The sequence below is a fragment of the Ochlerotatus camptorhynchus genome, unplaced genomic scaffold (genome assembly GCF_037179485.1).
Source record: "Ochlerotatus camptorhynchus isolate MF236.1 unplaced genomic scaffold, CSIRO-AGI_Acam_v1.1 ptg000045l, whole genome shotgun sequence".
Taxonomy (NCBI): Eukaryota; Metazoa; Arthropoda; class Insecta; order Diptera; family Culicidae; genus Ochlerotatus; species Ochlerotatus camptorhynchus.
The window spans coordinates 2,485,924-2,500,695 of record NW_027040536.1 but is presented as its reverse complement, the minus strand read 5'-3'; the positions used below and the strand labels follow the sequence as shown (position 1 = coordinate 2,500,695).

Sequence of the window (14,772 nt, the reverse complement as noted above, 5' to 3'; positions counted from 1 at the left end):
CGCATCAAATGTACTCCATTAGAACCGGAAATTCGTTCAGACGCCCCTCCAGTCACACCGGAAGTCTCTGCTCTACCCAAAAAGCAATCTTTCTATCAAATTTGCCTTTATCATTCCCTTTTCAAGATGATTCCCCCCAACGGCATTCCTTCTTCTCCACCCGGGACTTTATCTTACCCTCTAGTGACACAAAAGTACCACTTTCCATTACGCATTGGCAAAACATACCTACTAAAATAAAGGGGGAAGACTCCAGAAAATGCGTGTCAAATTTATAACCCCGGAAATATGGCTGCGGTTATCCGATAACCTTTCCAGGAGCTATAGCTCGAATGCAATTTAGAGCTCGTTTCAAGTGCCATGAAGGGGACCCGAAAGAGGGAGCATGGTGGGAGGGTGTCGGTATCGATCCTAATCCAAACCAGAGTCCAAAACCACGTGTCAACCCCGGAGGGAGTCGCACACTGGAACGAATGAATGGAATCCTTTTGATTTCGATTGCCGAGAAGATAAGAGGCTTTACATGGTCGGGTAATTAGAAACGACTCATTTTGCTGCAGTAATTAGCGTCTTGGCATGTAGGATTTACGATTTGGGAAAGGGGGAATATTTCACCTGCCGGGAAACCAGAATACTTGGCATTCCGGCGAACAATCAAAGCCACCCTTGGAATCGAAGCATGCTGTGACTGTCAGTTAAATAAAGCCATCGACGATTGGAATCAGCAGTTTTTTCATCCCCAAAACTCAACGATCTCCTTTGCCGATCACATGCCGCTAATTAACCACTTAACTAAGTAGATAAACCCGAAAGCCGATTAAATAGCTGTCTATTCGAGCATAAGTTATGCGCTTTCATGGTGGGACACGCGTCGCGTGCCTGAAAAAAAATATCTCACGACATACTTGCATAATCTACCAGCTCCAATTATGGTACAAATATGCCAATCCTGCCCAAAGCTTCGCTCGTATGGTGGTGACCTTCATCTGTGATCACGAATGATAATTTCAAATTTTAGAAAACTCAACCTCGCGCACGACTTTCTCATTTGTCAACTACGCTCGAAAGACACGAGTCACTTTCTGTTCGGTCTCATTATTCAAGTCGGAAGATTAATTGATTGGAAGAATGTCCCAACATAGATGGGTAGGAGTAGGTAGAAGAAGAAAGCGAAGCAGACCTGGAAGTTTGCAGGTTTTTGATAAATTGAAGATTGATTTGAATAATGTGCACCTCTAACCGGTTGAGCCAAGTGGAAACGATTTGCTGTAAAGCTGTCAAACATTTGTTGGTGCTTCGTTTTCGTTGACGTTTGAGTGACTTCGGCAGATGGGAAATGAATAACCGATAATTTCATGGGTTTTGATGGGATTAAATTTCAATAACCAATTTAATGTTATTTTGTTTTTATTGATGGGAGGTTGCTCAACCAGGTGAAATGAACCAATTCTTCGTGTCATAAAATCACATTTAGTCCAACCTATACCGTTCGAGCTGCAGTCTCCCTGTATTGCATCCATTTTTTTTGCAATTTTTTTAAACGAAACAACCCATTTATCACAATTTGTAGCACTATAGCATAAAAATTCGATCTCTCTCGTCTCTCGATGCCCCATTGTTGGTTGGTTCGCTGGTTGGCATGCTCTGTTCGCCGGTTTTTCAATTTCTAAAAAGCATCATGTTCATTATAATTTATGCGAAACACGAGCAAGAACACTTCACAAGAAAATGCCACCCTTTGGATGCCCCTCTCGACGTACAGAGAAAAAAAACTGCGAGGTAGAACACGATGGCATCTCCAGTTTTCGATAATTTATGGACTTTTTTCCACAAACTCCCCCACTATCGTTATTCTGAAAACGGCGGCGAAGGTATTGCCGGCCTTTGCAAATGCACCTGGGCTCGCTCGTTTTGAAAGCAGAGAAAAGCCCAGACGGTAAATAAACTTCCCGGTCTGTGCAGCTACCGACTGAATCACTGTTATGTCTGCTAATGTTGTAAACTTGGGCTCGTTTGTTGATCTTTACTCTCGTGATGTCCAATCAAAGCAACCTGCGGCATCGCTTGTAATAGTACGCCAACTTTCTCGGAGAAGCCACCAACAGCAGCAATTGACAGATCAAAGGAACATGTTTACATTTCAGCCTCCCTTCCCCCCCACTGTCCGGTACCATATGTACACACAAGCGACGCCTACTCATTTCCCGGCGAGACATTTGCATCTGGTCGTCCTGAGAGGCTCAACCGCAATGGCACTCCGACTCTTTAATGGGAGGTTAGTCACTGTTGTGATTAGTCCAAAGAACACCCAACAACAATTTGCACAACACAACTCAGAGCTTTACGACTAATCCTCGGTTGTCGGTCGTCATGAAAAGGGCTCGCCGCACACATACACACACATACAGCACCATTCTCCGACACCCTCGACACGTCATTTATCCGGCAGCGAGACGACGATTATTGCCCCGTGCTTTCCTGGGCTGCAGTGTTTCTGCCGCATAAATCACCACCGCAGGACGTGCGTTTAAGCCTTCATCCACCGGCCATATAAATACAACAATACAAAAGCTGCGATTTATAGCGGTTGGCGTTAATTTCCTTCATCCTTCTGCTCCACTAGTCACTTACACACTGTTTCTTCTCGCGTAACCGCTACGCTCCTTTACTTCTTTGTTGGAACTTTTAATCAATTTCACTGATCCACAGCTATCACTCGGGTAATTTCCGAGAATGGCACAACTTCACGCGCCTCAAGGCGACCTATTAGCAAAACCCTCGTTGACCCCCACGAACTAATAGGCAAATTTCGCTCAGATCTGCACCATATGGTCCACGTTGAGCCGCGCCGCGATCCTTCAGGAATACTCGTCCCATCGAACTCGAGTTCAGCAAAAAATAGAACAGAACAGAACGACAACAATGCCTTCAACGGATTAAGAAGTACCGCACGCGCGCGCGACCCTCTATCGTCGCTGTCCGTATTAAAAGCGAGTGGGGTTGGTTGCCAGTCGATGCCAAGCGAGAGGCGAATCACTTCGCGATGCGAACGCTATGACGTACCGAAGTAGACTACCGGCAAGCCGAATGTTCAGCATAGCAGGCTCTGTTGTGTCTGTTGCGTTCACGTTCGGTTGGCACTCATAGCCGAAGAAGCATGGCAACATACAATCTGTAGGAGCACTCGCAAGAGGAGTGCTATGTTGTTGCACCACCCGAATGGAGGCAGGCCATGGAATGGAAAAAAGGGAAATTCAAAATCTCGTTGGATGGTGACGGTGAGCTACCCCCGGCGTGTGGGTAAAGATTCTGATTAATGTCTGAGCGAGATCGCTGAGAACATGAATGGAACTGTGGATAAAATGTTTAACTGCATTAAATACTATGTTTTGGATTTTGTACCATATTCTTCTTCGCATTTCAAGCTTATTGCATATCGCATATTAGCTTATTGCGTGCTCTCAACTTAGTGTTCTAGATGCACTTCCACAGTTATTAATTGAGAGCTTTCGATGCCTGTACCATTTTTGCATTGGTATGATTGTGTGGCAAGTTCAATCATACTTCTATGCTCAGGGAAGTCGAGAAATTTTCCAACCCGAAAAATTCCTAGACTGGACCGGGAATTGAACCCCGCCACCTCCAGCATGGTCTTGCTTTGTAGCTGCGCCTTTGCCGACTGAGCTAAGGGAGGCCCCATTTTGTGCCATATATGCACCGCAAAATGAACTAAAAATTGATCAATGAATCCAATATCATTGTAAAAACTCGAGCAGGAACCGATAGCTAATCAATAACAAATTAATATCTTAATGCGGTATGATACCAGATTTCGGTATGCTTGTGGTATAAAACCTTGTTTTGATATTATTCAGTTATCGACATATTTTGAAAAATATCAAATGAATACCAAAATAACAAAATGTGATCTTTCAGTTTTTAGACAATAACACCAAAAAGAGTTATTGAATTGGTATTAGAAGACCTTCAAAATAACAAAATATGGTATTCTGGCATCTTAAAAAGCGTCTGTTATCCGTTTGTTATTGTAATAACTAAATAATTTATTAGTTCGTTATTCGTAGATAATTTTTGAGGTATTATTTTTGGTATTTTACCTTTAATGTCAGCCTCACTTAAACCATATTAAGGTTGCTAGTTATGATATTTTAATACCTGAGTTTGGTATTAATAAGTCATTTTTTCCTGCTCGAAAAGGGAATACATCCCGAGCAGGAAAAAATAACTTATGAATACCTAATTCTGATCTGATACCAAAACTTGGTATTGACCAGCATGACATAAGAGGTAAAATACCATAGAATAATACCAAAAAAATGCATGCAAAATACTTTGTAAATACCAAAAATTGATATTTGGATACCAAAAGAATACCTGGGTGGTGTTGTTTTGGTATTGCATTATCATAATTTGGTATTGGAATGGTATTGTGGGAACATTTTTTTGCTATTATTATTTGGTATTTTACCTCTTATGTCAGGCTCATCCATACCAATTTAAGGTATCGTGATATTCGTTCCTGCTCGGGATGGGGAATAATGTAAATGGTGCAAGAGAGTACATAGAGAGTCCATCATATTAGGAAAATATTCTGTATTTGCAGCAGCAGAAAAAAAAAAGATTTTTGACCCAACCTTGTTTGATATGGGCAATTATTCACATTTTTTCTAAAATTCGGCCGTTATGTATCTTGTATTTTTTTACAAAATGAAGTCTTGGACATTTTTAATAAATTGTAGCACGAAAACATCACTTCTGATCGAAATGACGTCTGAGATAATGTTGTAGAGAGAGAGAATGATAAAGTCTTTCGAAGAAAAATATAAACGTTTTTTAGTTATTTGAACAACAGTTAAAAACTAATTTTCAAAACTTAAAATGTCCTTGTTCCTTGTTTTTATAATTAAATAAAAGGCTCAGAAAAAATGCAATCTTTTGGAATATTGAAAGCCATGCACACATGAAAATGGCAAAAATCTTCAAACAACAACTTTTGCTTAAATATTGGATCTTCTTATTAGCATGATTTATCACATATTTTTTACACTGAAAATAGTTTAAAATATCAAAGTATTGATTCCTGTGTAGAAATAACATTAAAAAGTGTACCAACAAAAAGTTGAACCATATGAAATGGTTTTCAATATTTCAAAAATATGTATGTGCATTTTTCAAATATATGAATGTGTATAAATTCAACAAAGACATTTTGAGATATTTGAACATTTAATATTTCTTTGGAATTTTTACTTAAATTTAATTTAAAAAATTAACCTTTTATATTTTACCGAAAACAATATTTTTCTCAACTTATTCTCAGACATCATTTCGATCAGAAGAGACGCTTAAGAGCTACAATGTATTGAATAATGTAAATGACGCCATTTTGAAACAAAATACTAGTTTCAAAAAGGCCGTTTTTTTTTTTAAATGTGAATTATTTCCCATTACAAACACTTATGTAAAGTTTCATGCAAATCGGAGAAGGTCGAGTTCTGTCGATTCATCATTTGGTATGGAACTGCTCAATTACTAAATACTGAATTTTCTTCTAAGTTGAAAATAAGTGCTCAACATTTTGCCTAGCAATTAAAATTAATGTTAGATGTATTTTGAGTTCATCCTTTTGATAGTGCAGTTGTTTCAACGAAAATCGTTTGTATATTTTCCTTCCATAAAAAAGAGAAAGCAACTTCTGCTTCGAGTGAAAGCTACAACGAAGACCCAGAAGATGGTCAAATCCATCACCGAAACGACGGATAGTTGACGCAAAACTTCGTTTAAGCTGCTTACTCAAGACTGCGAGAGCCAAAATTTACTTTCAAAGCACCTAGTACATACTGTGTATCTTAAAATTGAGCGTTCAGCTGTCCTTAAATTTAAGACAGTTGTACAAGCTCAACTGAAAAAGATAGATTTCTGAATTTTAAAAGCTGGTTAATCAAACATTTATTGCATTTGTAGACTCTTTCATGTGCCGCTAATTTTACTAAAATCTGTCCAATACAGGGGGTAAGTCACTCTGCCACCTTGTACGTGTGTTTTTAGGTGTCAGAAGGTTTTTCTGCCTGTCGACCTAGCTGTCAAAACGTTGAGCGAAAAATAATGCTTTCTGGCAACCATTATTTGCAAAGAAAACGAACATATTTATAGACGACAGCTAGTAGGATGGATCTCTCTGATTTCACGACGACAGTTGATGCCCTAAGCACCGTAGAAAGAAATATCTGTCTTGAGCTATTGGTCAATAATTGACTAGATAGTTATTATCCGCTTCATGCATATACCGTTACATATATTCTAGCTTGTTAGAGACTGAAATTGCCTGTTTTTACCCTTCTTACAAAGAAGGGTATAGATATCACTTGAAAAACCGACTATCGATCCGAGGCCCGGAGGGCCGAGTGTCATATACCATTCGACTCAGCTCGACGAGATCGGAACATGTCTGTGTGTGTGTGTGTGTGTGTGTGTGTGTGTGTGTGTGTGTGTGTGTGTGTGTGTGTGTGTGTGTGTGTGTGTGTGTGTGTGTATGTGTGTATGTGTGTGTGTATGTAACGAAATGAATGCGCTCACGTTTCTCAGCAACCGCTCAACCGATATGGACAAACTTGGCGCCAAATGATAGGTCTTGGGGTCCGATTGAACGCTATTGAACGGTTTTGGAATCGGTGAACCGGTTCCGGAGATATGGCCGGAATAAGATCCGGTGAATATGGGCCTTCACGCTGGATTTAACGGAAAACGTATTAAAACCATCATGCGACACATCAAATAACTACAGAATTCAAAAATAAGATCAATGCAAGTCGTGTTAAGTGTTCCAGACCACATTGGACACACTTGGACATGTTCCGGGTACCCCGGGGAAGTTGCTTGAATATGAATTGAATTAAAACCCATTAAATCACATTAAAATACGATGATAAGGTGATTGGTAGCCTCACCAAATAGACTACACCCGGATATATTCCGGGTACCCCCAGGCAGTGGCATAGCGTCACTGGATGACACGGGGGTGGGGGGCTTGGTCACTGATAATGACAATAAAATAAATAAACCTGAATAAGTAAGAAGGGTCTGATCACACCATAGGTGGATAAATTCGGGTTTTCAATGTTGATCTTGATGTTGAATCTTCTTTCTCAATTGCGGGGGTGAGGGTTACTTCCGTATCCCGATCAGTTTTTCTGTGGAATCCTACTGATTACTGGAGCTCCCTCCTTCAGAAAAAAAAATCAACAGAAGCAAAACAGGGCATCAAACGAATGTAAACATTCTTGGCAGTGCTGCCAGAAAAGATTGAAAAATTTGGTCTCATGGTGGTTGAAGGATGTTTGAGTATGTCGAAGAGTGTTTTTGATGTGTTTAACACAAGGTGGCACAGTGACTTACCCCCTGATTTGATTATCGTTGGCCCAAATCAGATAATGTGATTGTAGAAATGTTAAAAACGTAGGGTAGATAACTATTTCGGCCTAAGCGCCCATTTTGGGCCTATCAAGCAAAAATCATCCAATAAATCAATGATTTCGACGTTAACAGATAACAGGTACGATACTTTAGTTCAAATGCTACCGAACGAAGTCAATAAGAACGCGTGATATGAATATTTGCACCCAATATTCTCAAATACAAATGAAGCGCTCCGACCGAATCAATCTTTATCTTCAACCGATAGGCCGAAGTGAATTCATTGGCGTTTCAATGCGTTAGGCCGAGTTTAGAATCCGTAGGCCGAGTTTGGCGTCAGGAAGCAGTGTCAGACTTTTAAATATATCTCAACAATTTATTTCTCTTTATCAAATTTTACTGTACGTACGGAAAGGTAAATATGTTTGGAAGCCATCAGTAATAATAACATTCAGTTTGGAGCTAAGCTGCGCTAGATTAAGAAAGACTAAATGTGGGTTGTGCTTAATAGGCCGGAAATGGGGTAGTTAACCCTACCGCGTAACAAAACCGCATAAAAACTGGCTCCAGTTTGAAATAAAAATGTCTGGCCCGACAGCTGATAAGCATTATAACATTTTATCCGTGGTATAAAAACGATGGGCAGGCCTGACTTAGTCAATCCGTTCATAGTCACTTAGTCGATTAAATGGGAATCATCCATAGCATGGCTATTTTACTACCATCCCCCCTAATGTATACTTCCAGGTGAATGAAATATTGCTTGTAAGTTTCTTAGTAAGATAATCGTTTTCAAGTAAAATTTAATAACATAGCTTAACTCTAAGATCCAATGCTGATAAAAAATAATTTCATCTATACATCTATACATTGAAAATCAAGGCATGAAAGATAAACCAACTACCTGAATTTGAATTTTGAAATGATCACATCCTCTTGAACAAGGCAACCATTGAGTTTCGAAGTCAACATTTCACTTCCCTACACTGAAAAAATTAATCATGTAGATTCTATTGGGAATGCACATGACATTTTTCCATTAACTAAATTAATGATCTTCATCTGAATTTCGCATAGAATTCATGTGATTACTCATGAATTCTATGTGATAATTTACACAGATTTTATTGGACACTTAAGGTGGGATTTGTGGTGCGATTCCCAACTAGGAAATCCCATGAAGCAATGTGAAAATTTAATGGATATTTTCCTGTGCAAGTGCAACTAATATATGTATAGTGGTGTTAGTATGCGTGGGTGAGCTACCAGCTACGTCAAATCGCATGCATTGTTTACAATCACATGCATTGTTTACAAAAGCTTATACGTCCTTTCGAAGAAGTTATCGAGATTTGTTTTTGTTCATTCGTGGATGGATGTTCAATGTGTTGATGTCAATATACATTTTAATTTGCATCTTGATAGGGATGATTTTGAATATTGCAATTTGATTTATTTAATTTAAAACAAATATAACGTTTTTTTTTAACTAGTTCGTTTATTTACTAGGCTCAGTCGTGTGTGACACTTTGCGGAGCCAAAATCAGTAATGTTTGATTTACATTTTAAATAGCAGTATTTCTAGGTTAGTATTGGATACCAATTACTCGTGACGGGCTCGAGGTTAATAGGTAACAATTTCAATTGGAAGGATCTAGGTAGGAAACTGGTTTCTGAAGCCTCCTTCAGATACTACTCTCGGACGGTTGACCAAATCCTGGCTGGGCAGGGGCAAGTAGCACAGGAACAGGAGGATAATAAGGCTGGGACACAATGGCGGGAAATTGTTTGGAAAGGAGGGGATAGTCACATCAAACTCTAACATCAGACAAACAAAGGAATTCGTAGATCGCTTGCATGTAGGGAAGATGACGTGTTCCCAATACATCTCTTACTTCACGGAAGGGTTGTCTACCTCGGGCCACTAGGGTATCCAATAGTCGTGCTCTGGAGGCGTCATTACCCGGGCAATACCAAACTGCGTGATCGATGTCATCATAACCGGTTCTGCACCTACATATATTGCTGTCAACGAGGTTTATTCTATAGAGATGTGCGTCTAGCGAGTAGTGGTTGGACATAAGTCTTGACATCACTCGAATGAATCACCGACTTACATCCAGACCTTTGAACCACGCTCTCGAAGAAACATTTGGAATAATGGAATGTAGCCACCGCCCAAGAGAATTATTTGTCCAATCGTTTTGCCAACTTAAAAGAGAACTCTGACGTACTAGTGGGAAAAATTCATCATGTGAAATTCTTCTATCATAAATCTCGCCTTGTTGTGCGCCCACCTTTGCGAGAGAGTCTGACTTCTCATTGCCTGGGATTGAGAAATGTGAGGGGACCCATACAAAGGTAATCAATGTAAACCCATACAAAGGACCCATACAAAGGTAATCATCTTTCGACCAGCAAACTCATCTGCTCCCTTACCTTTGAAAGGAAATAAGATGAGTGCCTACCTTGTTTTATCGACCGAATAGCCTCAATCGAACTGAGACTATCCGAGAAGATGAAGTAATGGTCTATGGGCATATCGGAAATCATCCCCAATGCTAAGTTGATTGCTGCTAGCTCAGCAACATAAACGTCGTGGAACGTTCCTTTTCATATGTCGAACTATTGAATATTATACTGCATACATAATTCTTTTTTTTTCATTTTTTTTTTTTTCTTTTTGAGTATCCCTTCCAATTTTGACAATATTGCTACTATACGATACGGCGCAGCTACGATGATGAACCTCAGTAAACGTTTATTCGTTGATAAATAATGAACTCATCTTTTTATTTCACTCGCACGTAACAAGGTTCTGCACTGTCATTGGCTAAGCTCAATCTGATGAACTTTTTTGACAGTGCAGTGGTTATGGTTACATGGATTGATTACTTTAATTTTTTCGATGAAATAAAGAATGAAATAAATATGTTGATCCAGAAATCTCAATTTTACTAGCATAGTGTCTTTTGCAAGGGGCAAGCCAGCTGTACTCAGAGTTAATATTTTTGCACCGAGTTCATTTGAGCAACTCATAGAAGGATCGTTTTCGTATTAATTTATTATATTTATTTTAAAAATCGTTATTAAATAAATTGAATTCATTTTATCATGAATTACCCTGATAAGGGGATTCTAACATCTTTACTAAAAAGGGAAAACAGGTAGAAAATTCCATATCCAGAGAACGTGAAAAACGGTTCTGTAACATCAAGCAAGGCGTGCATTATGAGAGTATGCCAAACGTCTTCGGCAAAGCAAAGGTTCTACAATGGATCACATCATTCGAGCAGGTAATATGGCGTGTCCTACCACTCGAACTTTGGCGTGGATTAAATTTATGAAAAAAAAATCTTCTAGAACCTCGAGAAAATAGGGTCTTATTTATGGCTGTAAGAGGTCAGCCAAAGTGGACCAAATAGTCCGATCCAACTGAGTGAGTGGACGAAATTAACTGATGAACACAATGAAGATGCCAAACTGTTAGAATTTGTACCTATATGGAGCGTATGACATAAACAGCCGATTGAACTATTGTTTATATTTACTGCTAAAAGAAAAGTATTCCTTAGTAAAATGCTAAACAAGATCAGCAATGTGTTGCTTAATTTTCTTAAAATCGCTAGTAGAAGGTTGTCTTAAAATTGCTCGACAATATGCATCACAAAAAATAAGTATGAGTTAGGAAATCCAAATAGATGAAAGTGCTATTTAGTTTGATCTAGAAATAATATTTTAAATATGGATAAGGGTTTGCTTTTTTATTTAATACCGCGACAAACTTAGTGGCAAATAGGATTGCTTATAGTTAATTTTTCTGACAATCCAGCAACCTAAATGAATATAGTGGTTATTTTGCTAGCACCACAAAGCCTTAGTCGTGACTTGCCTCACAAAGTTTTACAATGCGGATAATTTAACCAAATTTACTTTAGCAAATACCACAGCAGAAGGTTAGAATGACTCATATATTGAATCTGCAAATGCTATGGCCAACTTTCACCGATAACAGGCTGCATTAGATTTGGATAAAAATGCCTACAAAGGATTGGCACGAAGAAGTATGATGGTCATTGGATTGAAGGATGGTGATCCAGAATAAACCAGACATTTGAAATATTTACCACCGTTGAATGCCTTTGTTTTGCACTAGGGGAATAAACACAAAACCAGCTTGCTGTGTTACCGTGCATTGGATATTGAGCAACTAAAGTTACTTAAAATTAACTCAAACATTACTCGTGATGTAAAGCTGTCTTGCCCCCAGGCATTTTATGAAGTTGTTGCTTGTAATAAGACCTTTATTTTATTTTATTTTATTTTATTTTATTTTTATAGTGTGGTCCTAAAAATTACACTAGAATTTTAATAAATTTTCATCTTTAATTGAATATTTTAATATTCCAGGTTTGTTCTTCGACCTATCCTGAAAAAATATCCGTACAATAATATGAATCTATTGTCAACAATCGATCTTATTGTACGTATATAAAACAAGTGAATTTAAACTATTGTTATTACAATAGATCTACAATACGCCCCATACCCGTAAAAAAAGAATCATAGAGGTGCAATGAAATGTATTGCAACCAGGGTTGCTTCCACTCACTTGCTATAAAAAAAAATATTTCCTGAATTTTGGAATCATTAGATGTTATAATGATATTTGGTACTTGTTAGATACAAGAAGAGGTTGAAAGGCAAATGTTTGACTCATAAAATCTGTCAATTTCACTACCAGAGTGTTATATCAGCGATCTCATGATTCGTGAGCGTTCACTCAGAGCGAGCGCTCGCGAGTCGTAAAATCGCTAATTGTGACTATCTGAAAGCAAATTTGACAGGTTGCATGGCATGTGTCAAACACTTGCCTTTCAACCTCTTCTTGTATATAACAAGTACAAAATATGATTATAACATCTAATGATTTGAAAATTCAGAAAATATTTTTTTATAGCAAGTGAGTGGAAGCAAGCCTGATTGTAACCATACAATAGAATTTATTGTATTCAAAATAAATCGTATTGTCTACAACAATAAAACAACCATATAATTTATTATTTACACAATAGATTCTATGGTAAATGGGGAAATCTACAATAGAACAAGAGGGTTGTTATGAATCTTAACCATACGAGAAATCATTTTCCCGAACAAACTTGAGCCATTTACCGTTAATTGTAATGTTGTTCAATTATTGAAAATCCTTACAACATGGGACGTATTGTACATCTATTGTAATAACAATATGTTAAAATTTCTTGTACAATATACGTAAAATAAGATAGATTTACAAACATATGCAGTGTACGCGACAGCTGTAAAATATAAAATACAGCTGCAAGGTTCGTATGTGTTGTTCAAGTTTGTTATGGGCATAAATTTATAGACCAGTTAAGAGGGTACTGCAATTTTTTTTTTTTCCTTTGGTTGGTTTTTTCCGTCGATCTTGTTTTCCGTGCTGAGCACCAATGCTACCGACGTGCCAGGAAGGCAGCTCCCACACCTGGACCCTATATATCATGAACCGGGGACCAACGGCTTTACTTCCCATCCGAAGGAAGGCGTGATCAGAGATGTTATGCCTCAGAACATCCCGGCGGCGCCGACTGGGATTAAACCCAGGCCTGCTGGGGTGAGAGGTAATCACGCTTGCCACTACACCACCGGCGCCGTTCACTGTCAAATTTGTGTAACTCCATAGTGGAAAAATTTGATGTCAGTCCCGTGCATTCGCACCGATTCGAGCAAAATAAAGTTTTGTATTGATGACCGAAAAGATCTTCCTATTTCCAATTAAACACATATAAACTCATAGTAATAGCAATGATTAACATATTAAGCAGGATTTTAATCATACAAAGCAGATCGCTAGCTTCATGCTAAAAAGTACTGGTTTTTGAGTCAAAAGTTATTATACGTCGTTTGGTGGCCCCATAATGTTACTTAAGTCAAAGTGTATTTACCAGGATATTTGGGAGAATTATCAACCACATCTCCAATTTTTAGGACCACCCATAAGCCCATCCATCATTTTAGGACCATCAAATCATCTTAAAAACAAACAGTTCGATTTATTCACTTTAACAATGAGAAAGCGAAACGACGAACGTATATTTTTCACGGGATTCTCTGCGCCTTTACTTAAGACAATCGGCATCTCCATAGAAATCGGGTGACTTAAGTAACATCGAAATATTTTGATCGGAAGGTGATTACGTCGAAAAGCAATTTAACTGCTAAATAAATTGTAAAATGGGATGTGATCATGTATTCGGACAGTATATATAGCAGGACAGTGTAATAGCAGGAGCATCGATTGAAATTGATAGCTCGACTTTGTTTACAGGGTGTCCATCCAACCGGGAAAACCGGGAAATCCGGGCAAAAACCGGGAATTCGGATTTGCCGGGAAAAAACCGGGGAAAATGCGGGAAAGCCCACCATCGCACCGGGAAAGATAATGTATACTCATCCTAAGTAACAATTTTGGTTTTATCATAGTCTTGTAGGCCATAATTTGGTCTTCAAGAATAATTTAAACCCTTATAAAACTTGCATTTTTACATGGAACTAATCATTTTTTTTAATATGCATAATTATATTCATTTGTTACACTTCTGTTTACAATTTTCATATTATGCTTTCACTGTGGTGAAGTATCAACATTCCTCAAAATTACAAAACAAATCCATTCTTTTCTTTCATTTGTTGGAGCATGTGGAGCTACCAAGAAAGCTTACAGGGTATTTTTTTATCTTTTGGTTCTCATTGGATGAACATTTTTTGAATTATTTTGCTACAGTTCTCTGAGTAAAGTAGTGTTAATATAGAGCCTAACCTAGAAATATCTTGTCACGAAGCTACTTGAAGCAAATTCATGCCAATTAAAAAAAAAGTCCGATCTCAAACTCCTTGCATACCCTATCATGCTTGGCCTGCAAATGTTCGACACCGTACACAATCAACGAACTTAAAAAAAAATCATGAGATGATTGGTCCAGAGATAAATTAAAAATAATTTCTGCACTTTGTGCTAATGAGGTACACAAGATTAGTCAGGATATCGTAGAATACCTTGGTTAGCCTGTAAAATATAAAGATCTGAATCCATACCTCTCACGCTGAAGTCAATGTACTTATTATGATAAATCATCCAGCTCAAACCTAGGAGTAATCATCATTATCATGAACCTAAATCTAATTGGGATAAGTCACGAATGATCCATGAGTGTTAATGTTACTATTATATATAATATAATATATCATAATAAAATATATAAATTAATGAAAAAGAATAAAGATCTGAACACCAGGAATTTTGGAAACCCCTAA

General features: G+C 38.0%; 1 protein-coding gene across 8 annotated transcripts in view; it reads right to left on the bottom strand.

Moving 5' to 3' along the window:
- The window catches only part of LOC135714989 (protein sickie-like), a 511,961-nt gene that overhangs the window by 273,876 nt on the left and 223,313 nt on the right, over window positions 1–14,772 (bottom strand). The gene's annotated exons all lie outside the window — the stretch shown is intronic.